This window comes from Maylandia zebra, linkage group LG6 (genome assembly GCF_041146795.1).
Source record: "Maylandia zebra isolate NMK-2024a linkage group LG6, Mzebra_GT3a, whole genome shotgun sequence".
NCBI lineage: Eukaryota > Metazoa > Chordata > Actinopteri > Cichliformes > Cichlidae > Maylandia > Maylandia zebra.
The window spans coordinates 13,348,020-13,362,516 of NC_135172.1; the positions used below are offsets into that span (position 1 = coordinate 13,348,020).

At 39.9% G+C, this 14,497-nt stretch overlaps 1 protein-coding gene across 2 annotated transcripts in view; it reads right to left on the reverse strand.

Annotated features, from left to right (window-relative positions):
* The window catches only part of vasna (vasorin a), a 44,559-nt gene extending 31,472 nt beyond the window's left edge, over positions 1-13,087 (reverse strand). Inside the window, exons 1-2 of one of the 2 annotated variants that reach the window (XM_004569088.4) lie at positions 12,825-13,087; positions 9,601-9,677 (exon numbers count right to left, since the gene is read on the reverse strand). The gene's annotated coding sequence lies outside the window, so the exon portion shown is untranslated. The remainder of the gene's footprint in view (positions 1-9,600; positions 9,678-12,824) is intronic. The other variant, XM_004569087.4, reaches the window with a different exon arrangement.
* Positions 13,088-14,497: the final 1,410 nt, after the last annotated feature.

Consider the following 14,497-nt stretch of genomic DNA (forward strand, 5'->3'; position numbering starts at 1 on the left):
TCCCGCTGCCAAAAATTATTAATCTGACAGGCTTTTTATGTTCTCCCTTATAAAGTAATGCTCATGGTTGTCTGTCCAGTGAAAATAGATCGGATGAGAGCAGACTGACCTAACCATCGACCAGCTGATCCTGACACTATGTCACTTGATGTCAAACAGAGTCCAAGAAAATTGATTTCCAAACAATAAGAGAGTCAATAAAGAATTTAGCTTGGAGGAACGACTTCTAATACCCATGCCACTGAGCAGCTGTAGCTGTGAAGCAGTCAGACAAAACTACATAGTTTTAGCACTTCACTCAGCGTATCAACAGGTAATTGCTACAGCCACTGGTGTGTGGAAAAGGAAGCTTATTAGACATTACAAAAATTGTGACTGGCTGATTATCATCACCTCTTTTGGCTGTACTGTACTGTTAATAGCAGTAGCCGTATGTTTTTGTAACAAACTGTTTTTGTAACAAACTGTTTTTAAGGAGTGTGCTACAGAATCAAATCAAACTGGTTTAATTTAACTTGTGGTGCAGAATGACAGCATGTTGATTTAACAGCAGTTACACAAAAAGATCCATGAAAGCAAAAAAGTGGAAAATGCTACAAAGTCATTAGTTGAAGCTAAAAATATGAATGCTGGAGAGTCACATGTCACACTGCTGTGCAATAGCAAAGAACACTGTAGCTGCTGGAGAATGGTGAACAAGACATGAAAACTTTTATTACATTTAAATTCCACATATGCTGCCCTATCTGCGACAAATCCAGTGCTTCTTTTTTGTTTTAAATAACAGACATGCCATTCTGCATGTCTGCAGTAAAATGCACAGCGTGCTGGAATCAGACTCCTGGGAAGACAAATGTGAAGGAGCAGTGCTGACACGCTTCACTGCAGGCCAGGCGTTGACACACGACTCAGAAAAGCCTCGAGGCTCGGAGGGATGTTTGGAAAAGGAACAGGAAGAAAAAATGGTGTCGTGTTTATGTAGATGGATGGAGTGTGAATGCACAATTGCAACACATACACACAGACTCCCACTGAAGCCACAAGTAACCTCCTTTGATTTTGCACTGATGGGATAAATAAGGCTGGCTTTTTATGTATGCCAGCTCCATTTAATAGCTAGACTTGATATATATTGTAGGTACCTATAACAGTTAATTTGCAGAGTGTTAACTTTTGCAAAGCAGCTGATGGTATCTGCTTCACATCTCTGTTTCACAGAAGCTGAAAGAGGCCAGTGACAGCAATCAAGCGTAGTACTCTAATGCTCAGGTTATTTAAAATAACACTATTTTAGTTAGGAAAGCATCAGTTTGTAGAAAGTACGACAACAAGACAAGACAAAAGTTCCTAAAATACAACATGTAAAGCTTCCATTTATAAAAAAAATTGTTTGTTTCAACTAGAGGAACAAGGCTGAATCAATGTGCACTTTTTACTTTAATGTGCTCTGGTGTCTGCTTATTCAGCTGTCCTGTGTTGCTATCTCCAGCTGACAGACTACACGGAGTTTAAAGTCCTTTGGATCCTGTATGAACTCTTAGATTTCTATCTACAAGTCATTTTACATGCAAGGCATGCAAAGAAAATCTGTAGTAAGTTTATTTGGTTTGTCTCTGATCTTCTTACTGGTTAGAGGGGGTAAAAGCTCAGTTTGAAAAACATGAAATCACTCCATGCTACAATCAGTTTAATCTCAGTTTAACAACTTCTAAATTAGAACTGGCAGCTCTTTATAGTGTTGCAAACATAGTGACGTTCCCTCTAGATCTGGCAACTTCTGAGGCCTCTTTAAAGATCCCTGCATTAAAAAAAAATGGCGAAAGTCGACTGTTTTAATGAGAACAATTTATGTTACAACATCAAGAATGTGCAAATTATTTTGAAAAATCTAGCAACGTTTAGCAACCCTTATAGATTAAGCTTTAGTTTCTTAGTGTTTTCTCACAACTAAACTCACTGAAGCAGAATAATGAAGGAACAAAGAACACCTAAAGATCTTTTGCTCTTTCTTATTCCTCATTTTTTAATATTTTGCTTGGAAAATGGGTGCAGGGATTTAGTCTTTGGCCTTAAAAACGTTTTTTTGTAGAGTTGTAAAAAACACAGTTTGTACAATTCCAGTAAGCTTGGAAGTTTTTCAGGAAATGTTCTACAGAAAAAGGCGACAGTCTTTTCAGTGGTGGCTCCTAATCTTTGGAACAATTTATATTTGTCAAACTGTGTTATGTTCACAATTTGACAAATAAATGGGGACAAACTGTGTTTGTGCAACAGGGTACAAGTAACAAGGTGCCTAAAAATCTAATTTATGACAAAATACTAGCTTATTCCGTGAGACAGGCGCCTTTTTTAAGTTTGAATGATTCATAGGTCAGTGTTGAGTGCCTTAACAAACAAAAAAAACATTCCTCTGAAAATATTCGTTTTCAAGGACTCGACTGAAAATGAGTGAAAAGAAAGGCCTTCAGAAAACCTGGAGAACTATTGCTCAAGACCATGATTAAAAAGCAATTACGTCTGGCTCCTTGGACACAAAATATAAAGAAATAAAGGGGTGGACCAAGACTTTTGCAGAGTACCATATATGAAGACTAAAGAACAACAGCTAACGTTAATGGTGCGTGAGGTTATCTATCACCTTCATTTACTGGCAAACTCTGGGTTTAGCAGGACACATCCCATCCTGAACCCCACCATATGCACACTTTTTCTATCCCTTTGAATAATGGCAGCCATCAAATTTAACTAAGGAGGGGGTTTAGTGAACGCCAGAAGTCTGTGAACTGAACAGCAACCCAATCAAGACTCAGCACAGATATATTAAGACCAAACTGCTGCAATTGAGCCTGTGAAACTGCTCCATCAATCCTTGCAACCTCAGTCTGTCTAATATATCCCATCTGTTCTGGGGAAGGGAGTCTGGTGTGTCTTGGCCTCATCCGTGGTATGGAATAAGGTTTCTGCAGTTGCCTGACCTGCTGACTGCTTGTTTTGGACTTTGCATTGGTCTGTCTATGTTTATGGAGTGTCTTATCCAGCAGTCACAGCTAATGTAGAGCACATTTGACGGACACTAGTAAATCAACACTGGCTCCTATCTACAAACTTAAAACAGAGTCTGCCACGTATCTGAGAGCAAATTTTAGTTAGTGCATCCTAAAGATTAATAAAACGTGTCGTTATTTGCTGTCTCAAAATCAAGCACAGCATTAGTTGCAGCAGTCCCAACAGATCAGCTCACCTTTACTCATGGCTCAGCTGATACTTAATGCAATCCATTTGGATGCAAAGACGTAAGGCACGGCTAATCCTGCCTACAGTTGCGGCACATCTGCAGGCTGCTTTGCAACCCATCTCCAATTCCACGGAATAATTGATGGAACAGCTGCTAATTTGCTGCTAACAATTCACTAACAGACCCCAAAGCAGCAAAAAGTGTGGATAATTTTAATTTTAGGGGATAAAATTATCAAAAGAGTCCCATCTTAAGCATACACTCTAAACTTCAAAGTTGAATTTTCATATCTTATACCATCCGTGTTTGGCATCGATATGAATACACTTGAATACACAGGCTACATTTCCACTATGAACCCCTCTGCTTGCCATTGTTGTTTAAGCTGCTAAAAGCTAACTCTTGATCCACCTCTGCGCTCTTTGAAGTGGAATTCATCTGTGAACAAGATGTCCAAATTAAAAATACCACAGGCTCGCCCACAGCCACATTCTGCTATGCAGGATTTAGCGAGACGGCAATGTGTGTAAAGTGCCAAGTCAGATGCATGTTAGACTACAGTAACTCAGACACACAGCTGCTGTCAGACACCGGGGGAGTTTAAATAAAATGTGATTGCCACTTTTTACCCAAAATGTTGTTGTACCCAGGTAAACATTGTTTGTCTTGAAAATAAAAGCAAAGCTGAGTCATTCTTGACCAGGAAATAATCCTCCTCATGATCTTATCCATGTTACAGATAAAAAGAACAGCTTTAAAGTGGTGACGTGCACAGACGTTTCTCATGAACAATAATTACTTGGCGTAATTCTTCTCAGCTTTCTGCTCAATTTAAAATCCGAATTTCCGTTTTACAGCAAACACAGTGCTGAGTCGATAAAACACGCTTTGGCCTTTGATTTTTTTTGTCACTGCAGTGTGAGACATAAACATTTACATATGTAAATACTTTGATCTTTTTTTCGTTCAAAACCCCAAGATGCATTGGGCATTGTAAAGCAGTGAAGCCAGAAAAATCTGAAAGATATATTATCATCTTGTGAAAAGCTTACTTATCTTTTCCTTTATATAATAATTTCTAGGTTTTATATTCCAGACTTAACTGCAGTCAGTTTCACCTTTCAGAATGCCGCACACCTTGGAACATCGTGACCCTAACCTGCTCTCATACTAATAAGCAAGCAAGTAACAGTTGCACAAGCCTCTTCAAACTCTTTTGTCTTGCTTTGGTGTTCCAAGTATCACCACAGGCTCCTGGCGAAACGGAAACCAGTCGAGTGAGTTTCTTCCTATTTGGATCACCTCTATTGCAATTTTGACTCAGACTCAACACTTTTTTTTTCTTTCTTTTTTTTTTGCCTGTCCTTCTTCTGCTTGGTCAGTTTCTTGTCCCAGTCTTCTGGTTGACTGAGTCCCCCTTTAACTCCTGACCCCTTAATCCCCTGCCAGCTGCAGCGAGGCCCCCAAGGAAGACCTGTGACTGTGCGTGCCTGTGTGTTTCTATCAGTATGTATGTGAGAGAGGCAACAAAAGTTCTATGCAAGATATGAATGAGCACTAGCATGCACTTCTGTACTGATTAGCACTGTCTAAAAGCTTTTTTCTTTACACATCATCATTGTGGATTGACATGTGCATGACATTTATCCTCTTACATGAAAGAATTTCTGTTAATTGATAACAGTAGTCTTGCCAGTTATGGTAACTTGCAAGTTACAACATAACTGGCAAGACTCAACATTCATACAAAGAGCCCATAAAGTTGCTACTAATCCACCCGAGGCTGTTATTGAACAGCGAAGCAGTGATTTATGTTATTCACAGACACTAAGTGTCTGACTGTTGAATTTCTTGGGTAACAAGTGTAGCATCACACCTGCAGTCATGGATGTGATTCAGCCGACTTTACAGTAACTTTTGTTGATATCTTTTCACTGTTGCACAACTCCTTTTACCCCCAAAGGGATCAATTATGCCTCTTCATTCATTAGTCACTGTTACACTCCGTCTATCTATTGGAGGCCATCCCAGCTGACATATGACTAGAGGCAGGGTACAACCTGGACTATCCAGCCCACCCCAGTCCATCAGCAACCATTTTTACTCACATTCACACCAACGTCCAGTTAACCAAAGACTATGTTTTTCTTCCGTTTGTGGGAGGAAGCTGGAATACCCAGTTTAGTTTCACCTAGCATTTTAAAAAGAGGAATCCTGAAACTAACAACCATTAATTAGTTGGTTTGTGGGTTTTTTGTTGGTACTCCCTTAACTTACACCAAAGCCTGATCAACCGCCTAGAGATTATCCTTCCAGTACTCTCATGTACCAACTGACTGTTCTGTTGCTATCACAGGGAAACTCTAAGGTCTTATTTAGAGTTAAGATATCAGTCTCCAAGTTAGTAATTTAAAAATACAAAATTTAAAACCAGATTCCTACCGAAAAACAATGGCCTGAGCCCAGCTCTAGAAATTAGGTACTAAACTTGCTAGCAATCGGTCCTAAGAATACTCTTGACTTCATTCTGCCATAGCAAGCTTTCAGTAACTCTTCACTGAGTTAAATGTGCAATCCTGACAACACAACACCAAAGAAGACTGCAGAATGCTACCAAGATAATGCATGCTTTGAGAGCCATTGGTGCACTCCATTTGAAGTCGAAATGTCTAAGGTCCAAGATAGAATTTTCAACTGGAACGTCCCCTCAGGTCAGACTTCCAGCCTTACACCAACACCCGCACGACCAACGCACGTAATGCATGTTAACATTAGTAAAACTGTACAACTTGCAATCTTTAAAGTCACTGTTGTGTATTTGTGATTGGCTAAATAAGTGATATCAGGGCATTGACCAGGATCTGCCTTTCAATGTGCTGCAGCTGTGCTTTTAAGCCAAAATAATAACCATTACATTGCATTGCTAGTGATGCATGGATGCCTGTACCTTCCTAAGGGGCTAAACAGGTCCTGTTTTTCCTTGCTTTTCCAAGTTGACTACTAAAATGCGCTCAACACAGGAGTGATGTCACTCCCAGCACCGATATCTGACTTCTAAGGCAAGCATTAAGCAGCGTAATATTGTGACAGACCAGCATTAACATTTTAGGAAACATATAATAGAAGATTTACCTCACATCCTCTCATTATTTCTCACTATACGTCTAAAAGCAAAAGTTTCTGTAGTTTGCAGAATTCTGTTGTTTTATAAGACAATGTAGAGCAGGAAAGGCAACAGCAAGTCGAGGTATTGCTGCTAAAGGTGCTTCTACAAGCTACTTAATCATCTGTAGTCAGCTCTGTGCAGTCTCACAGAGCTGAAATTTAGAGGGTGTTTAATGTAACCGAATAACTGTTTATGTTAATGTGCATTATATTCTCTATTTAAAAAAAAACCTCACTCATGAATTGTGCAAATAGGCAAACGGAGATTTGAAAACAGACAAAATCAGGTCTTACCTGTCTGAGAGTAAACACGATACTACACATGCACCTCTATGCAGACTTATAGAGGTCCCCTAAAGTAACACCTCACCTAACAATGGCTCAGCGATCTTTCAAAAGTCCTGATGCGTACAACTAGTTAGGCACACACGTCAACTTTAGTGCACGCGGCTGTATTGAGCAACAATGCCGGTTTGTCAAACGGCCTCTGTCCTCACCTGTTGTCTGTCTGACTTGTTGAAAATATCACAGGTCCAGACCTCTGATCTTTGAAATGCTTTGTGAGGCCCTGCAGTCCCCAGGCCATGTGTGTTTGTGTGTGTGTTGACTTGTGCTGTGAATGGGAATGAAAGGGTGTGTATGCGTGCAAAGCAAGACTATGTGCCCCCAGGAGGAAAAAAAAAGATGGAAAGGGGCTCAGAAAGAGGGGGCTGGAAGCTGGGCTTTCTCTAATCTACTACACTACCCCCATCCAAAGACACACACACACACATATACATAGATACACACTTGCCCTCAGGTATATCTCCCACTGAAGGACAGGGTGGTGAAGTGTTATCTTAAAGGCAGATTAAGGAGCAAGTCTGAATTTGAAAGCTTTCTTTATATGGAACAGAGACTGATTCTCTCAGCTCTCAATTGGCAAGGAAAATGCTTACTTGCTTAATGGTCATTGTCATTTTTAGAAGCTGATTTTGCAGTTTTATTAAGGTCTCAACCCCAAGGGGAACTTTTGTTGAATACTAAGATTTTGTTCTTAAACTCGTCACACATTAAGTGCTATGACCGAGTGGAAAAATAGGTATTTTCAAGTCATCAGAAGGTTGACTATCCTGCATTCTGCATAAAGCAACACAGTTGTTCTACTGGAGGCATCTTACATCTCCTGGTGTCTCCTGGTACCACGCAGGAATGTTACAAGGAGCATGCATGTGTCACGCTCTTTACCTTCCTATTGACTATTGAGCCGCCAGTGTTTATACAACACACTGTGAGGGTGGGTGTTCGGGAGGGGGGGGGGGGGGGGGGGGGGGGGGGCATGCTTCACGGGTTAGTAAAAGGAGTAACAACTCCTAAACCATCCTTGGTGGTGGAAGGGGAGTAAGCAGGGTTTAAACTCAAGGAGGTTCCCCTCTGGTGAGCGTGTTAAGCCTCACGTTGTTATGTGTTGTTTGAGTCTTGAATTCCTCGGCTGTCAAGGAGGCTTGTAAAGATGTAACAAGAGCCTTTTTTTTTAATGTTGCTGAAAACAGAGACCAAATTTAGCAATATAGCCCAAATCCTGTCATTCAAATGAATGTTTTAGTGGATTTAGGCAAAAATTAGATGCATAACAGGCTGCAAGAAAAAAAGAGGCATCCACTTCCAGTAACTGAAACAATCTTTGTCTCGATTTTTTGGGGGGTTTTTTAAAGTAAATTGAGTATAAGCGTACTTTTTAAGTGGTTGTGTGTTTCATGACGTTGCAAATTTGCTGTCTTAAAGGTTTTGCACAAAACAATTCAAAGATGTTTTTTGTGACTGTGGAAATTAGGATACTTCAGTCATTGAGATAATAACATGATACAAGTTCCTCTTTCTGACACTTAAATTGTTTAAATTTATCACACTAGTTAAGTTAGAAAGAAATGCATTCATCAACTGCTAAAATAACAAAAGGGAGCAAATCCAGAGCAGCGTAATGACCCAACTCGGCAGAATGATTTATTAGCAGTCGGAGGCTTGATGTTGGACGTCTGCTCCATCAGCGTAGCCCTCACTTCCTTAAATGTTCTCAATTGAGCTGACAAGCAGCTCAACCCACCGCACATCTGCAACAACAGCAAGAGCGAATTCTTCCCTCTATCTTTACACTTTGTGCTCAAATACCAATGTGATGGAAATGACAGTTGCAACTGAATAACGGCAGAATAACAGCTGATGATACTGATAAAGCGTTTGGTTTAAAGATACAATGTGAAGACATATCTATGTAAATATTCAACTGTTCAACTGATATGTTTTTTTGTAGAAAATGTAACGATTCCAGGAATGGATTTTTCCGAGAGAGGAGATATGCTTTAAAATTTCTTACAACTATGAACAACAAATTAAACACACATAAACTCAGTATTGGACTTTATTTGAGATTCAGACACGTATTTCTATGTTATTAGTGTATACTGAAACAAATTTAAGGCTAAACACCAGAACAGCACTAAATAAACAAGGTAGCAGATGAAAGTCAGTTTCAAATGAGGTCTCTTACATTAATTTTTTCCATTGCAAGGCTTCTGTTGAAAGCTTTTTGGAGTTCTAAACAGACTGAGGGTGTTTTCGCACATTCGCTGTTGAGTCAGTTAAACTCGAACTCTGTTTCATTTCCACCCTTGGTGCGGTTCACTTGTGCAGATGTGAACATGGTAATGGCACTTGAGTGTGGACCAAAATGACCACCCCTGATAGGAGGTGGTCTCAGTCCAGTATCAGGCGAACTCCAGAGTGGTTCGTTTATGTTGAGAATATGATCTGAATGTGAGCTCGGGCCAAGCCAAACACCATGTGCACGCTGCAAATTTGAGCTAAACGCTGTGCATTCTGGGATGCAGCAGTACCGCAGATATGCAAAGTACACAAACTGTAACAACCAGAAGTAAAATGATTAAAGTCACCCAGATAAATACAAATGTCAAGAGTAAAAATTATCCACTAGTTCAGGCTACAGCACTTTCTTCCTATACTGACTTTGATGCTCCCACCTCAGACACAATCTGACCTTCAGGCCTGAATTTGGTCAATAGCTGACTAAAGTTTTTATAGGCAATATAGTATAATTAATATAATTGAGAGTATGTACTGTCTGGTGCCTGTAATAAGGTAAAGTTTCCTCCAACACTGTGCTATTAATATTTCCATTATTTTTTCAGCTTCGATGCACTGACCTCACACTACTTCCTGGTTTCTCAAACCTCCTCACATGGTTTTGTAGTGACGCATTTCAGTTCACTTGGAGTTTTCTCTGTTGGAAAAACATACAAGTTTACAAACTCGTCAATTGATTTAGAACAGAGTGTAAAAAAAGGTGTGAAAACGCTCCAAAACTTAAAAAAGTGTCACTGAATGTAAACAAATTCTGTTACTGATTATGATACAGGGAGGGTGGTTATCACAATTTACCTTGGATTAATTGGGACTTTCTGTTCCACATAAAAGAGAAAGCCACAAAAAAGCATTAGTCTTACAGAAAAAAACAAAGCTGGATAACAGAGAAGAAGAAACCAGAACAAGGGAGCAGGAGGGTGAGGCTTGACGGGAGTCTCTCTGCAATGTAAAAATGTCACATCTGCACATGTAAAACGCAGCGGACGCAGAGAAAACAAGAAAGGAATGACAGGATGGTAAAAGTGTCAGGATGAAGTAGGGAGGGAGAAACTTTTCATTCAGGAAAGCCAAGAAAAACAGTGCCGCCAGCTCATCGAGGCTTACAAATCTACGGAAATATAAATAGCACGATGTTGGAGGGAAGTTCACTTCATTACAAGGGCTAGAAAATAAGTACCGCTTTTTGTGTCACTAATGTTGTTTACCAATAAAAAGCCTACTCAAGTTTGGTACAGTGACCAAATTCTAACCTCAAAGGAGGGGTGTGTGTGTGTTTGTGTGTAAGAGCTAGGTGTTATTCAACTTATGTGGATGTGAATGCATTTGCAAAGTCACATTATGGAAAGTCTACCTAGTGTTATATACCTAGAATATATAAAAATGAATGTACCGACTATGACTTCACCCATCATTTTGTGGGCCTGGCGTTTTGGGTGTTGTCATCTTGGATTTTTGAAAGCAGACGATCAGGAGTGGGACAGTAACGAACTGCCAGTCAAAATCACAAGACAGCCACACCCTAAGGCATAACCCTGCTCTATCGCTCAAAATCATAATTTACAAAATGAACATCAGACTGCATTGACTAATATTTTTAAACTAGCACCTGAAACCATGAACTCGTTAAGAACGGGTTTACTGAGGTCAGAAATAAAGGGAGAAGTGGGCTCACTACTGTAGAACGTGGCTGGTGGGTCGCCACCTGTTGGCCATTAGTAAGAAAGGATCAGTCACTTTTTGGATCCACAGGCTATGTTCACTCCTTTAGTAAAGAGTCAAGATGTTAAGGCTAGGAAAGAAGTCAATAATGTTGAGCTTAGAGGAAGACTCGTGGAAATGCAAATAAATGTAATGTCTTCTGTATAAATGGTTACTTTTAGCTGTGAAACATCTGAGGACCACAGGGCTCATTTAAACTCCACTAAGAGGGGTGTTAGCTGGTGTGGCTGATAACAAGTGAAATCTCACACACACATCCATCCAACCAACCCTCTTCACCTTGTACCTCTTTACTTCATTCATGAGCTTATTAACTCCCTGATGGAGGAACTTTCCTTCATGTTCCCCCTTATTTAGTTGTCATGGTGGCTCGACCTGAACACTTATTAGCTGACCCCTGGGATTAGTCCAAGCTTGAGATGAGGAGAGTTGAGGTTAAGCCTTCACCTCGAGGTGCTCGCTGCAGCATCTCACCAGAAACCTTAATTAAATTGCTGAGACACCGCGTCAGGAATGTTTGCTTTACTCTCCTGTATTCACTTCTGTCCATCCCATCTGTCTCCACCTTTCTTTGCTTTTCCCATAGTCATACTCCACGCTGGGTTTGTTATACTACCCCAAACTCATCACGGAGCAGACAGTGAAGGCAGCGAATTGCAATATAAGGAGAAGACGGGAGGTCAGATTCAGTATATTGCTGTCTACATTTATTAGATAAACAAGTCATTGCAGGCATTCCTTCTACATATTACCACTGCAGTATCAGAGAGTTTAGACATGAATATTGATGACTAAAAGTGCTCTTTTGGATGGATGAATCGAAAAGATAGAAGGATAAGGATGGATAAGATATAAATATTGTTTAGAATAACTGTTTATTTTTCAAAAGTTAGAAAAAACCTTTGTACCCTGCCTCTTGTCCTATGACAGGCTACCCTGAAGTGGATGACTGTAAAACAGTAAAATGCCCAGCACAGCTTTCCAAAACCCCTAGAGGAATCTTTGACTCCTTGCCTTCTATTATCAAGTTCAGAGGTTTATGCATTTGTGTTCTGTTGCTTATTCTATAAAATGTCAGGGGGGAAAGTGAGAAATCCACACCACATGATCCCAAAAATGACAGCACCTTGTTCAACTTACAAAGTTTTTCATTGATATCAAAAGTTTTTTTTAAGTGTTCAGTTTACAGAAACATCAACCAAAGACAAGCGCAAAAAAATAAAATAGTCCTTAAACTTGAGTTGGAATCTGTGTTTTTGATCATCATCATACTTTTATATTTAAAATATAAGTGAAGGCAAACTCTTTAAAACAGCCACTAAATAAAATGTGCATACATATATATATATATATATATATATATATATATATATATATATATATATATATATATATATATATATCCAGGCTTGACAGGATAACATCACAAAGAAAACAAAATGAAATCATCACTCTGAACTGACTGGCGGTATGTTCCAGAGGTGATACCTTGATTTGTCTCTGGGGAATCAACAGCTAATTGCGGAGATTAAAGTCTCAAGCAGCCAGAGGTGGGAGAGGCAGAAACGGTGAAGGGGCAGATAACGAGTTCTAATCCGATACATGCGACTCCAACACGGTCTGAAGCAACGACCAAGATAAGAGCTAATCCTGTTTTCCATGTATCTCTGTAGGAAACGGTCCTCTCAGCGTCTCTTCTGTTAAGTGCGTCTCCTCTGAGCGCGTCTGTCCAACAGATCCTGACCCGAGATACTGACCCGTATATGCGGAGAGGAATGCGAGGATATGCTGACAAAATCACAACCACAAAGGAAGCTTTCACGTCCGGAGCTGGCTGAGTAAAAGGTACTAGAAGGAGCCGATGCCGGATTAATTACGAGTGTGCTTCGGAGCGTCCAAGTTTGCAGAAGAACGGATTAACTCTGCACATCTAATCGATATCACAGCACCCAAACGCATGAGCAGATTTTCTTTAATACAAATCGCTTCAATCCAAAGAATTAAAGGAACCACAACACAGTTCACTGTGCACACAACTTTCAGTGTGGCTATCAAAAAGGCTTACCTTGGCAAAGAAACCCAAAGTCCGCAGGAATACGCTGGAGCAGCTTCTACCCGGACGTTTTATCCACTTTGTTCCTATCAAATGCAAAACCCTCCAAGAAAAGTTCAGAAACCTCCTCTTGCAGCGCAGCGTGGTCGGCGTGTGCACGGAGTTCAGACCAGAAGGTGTCTCATGGCACTGCAGCGCGCAGGCTGTGCTTGAAGACTGTGGTCCGCTGGCGTTCAGTGGCGCACTGACTTTTCAACAATATTGCTCATTGAAGTAAAGGAGGCGAGCACTTAAACAAGCTGGGGAAGTGGGAGGTACGGTGCAGAGCCGGAGCGCGCTGCCGTGCGCGACCTCGAGGCAGGCTGCACCTGCGAGCGCCATCCATTACTCTCCACCTCACTTTATAATACGGCCTATTTTATTTTGAAAATAAATTATATTTACATACAAATATAATAAACACCAGGAAACAAAGAAATTATTTTACCCTATAGGTCATTTTCAGTGCTGCGTCATTTCTGGTCATTTTAAAGAAAAACAATATTTTGGTGTGACTTGACTTTTTCACAGCGTCATTTTTTTTTACATTGTTACTTAATATTCGTTATATAGATCAATGTGATTATGTCAGTGATGGATTTTCTATTATTCAGTTGTCCTTGTTTACTTGCGTGTCTCCTTTTCGGTAAGTTAAGCAAAGCAACCCGCACCCTGAGTACGGCGTCGTACTAAGTCAGATGGGAAAATGGTGTTTGTTTTTCTGCTAAATTACCAGGAAAAGGCAGTACTTAAAATTACTCACGCACTACTTCAATGTATTAAAAGTTGTTTTTGGGGATTGTCTGTGTGTGTGTGTGTGGGGGGGGGGGGGGGGGGACTTTTTACCCCCTATATGTACCTACGTTTAAGTGTTTAAATATTTGCATCTGAATATGGTTATATTGTCATTTCAAATAAAGTTAATTAAAATTCCATTTAATTACAGGGTAATGACACCTTTAGTCATGGGTCATATTATTTTATATTTATTTATTTATTTTTAAAGTTGTGTCTTTGAATTTTTTATTCATCCCTCTTTTTCCATAGGAAAATTTGTAGCTTTTAGATTCCAAATCCTGCATCCTCAAGAAAAAGCAATGAAGCTGAAACGCAGACTCAAGTGAGATACCATGTCTTCTCTTCACCCCTCCAAGCTAACTGCAGGGAGATTTGACAGAAGTGAGAATTTAATCTCTAATCAGCTACAGGAAATGATCTTATAACAGGAGAGCTTACAGGCTTACAAGAATCGGGTTGTTGACATCTGAAATCAACCAGTGTAATCTGTCCTTAGATTTCTCTGTTGTTTCCTTTAGTTTCACCCAGATAGAAGACAAATGAAGGGCATTTACAACACATAACAAATATGTCTGTCATGTTTAGAATGAGTTACAGGTCACTTTTGATGGTTCTCCCAGCTTTCTCTCAGTGTTTTTCCACAAGCCCCCGTTTGCCACAGTTACAGCTAATGAACACATACATAATGTAAACCTCTTTTTTATTGGCTAGGCATTTTGCCTTAATTTTTAGTTAGTTAACACAAATGCTGTAAGGTCAGCGATACCTTTATAAATGCTTATTTCTGTCCCTTCTACAGTGATGAAAAGCTTGAATCCTCGTGCAGAGTCCACATTTCCTGTTGAAGT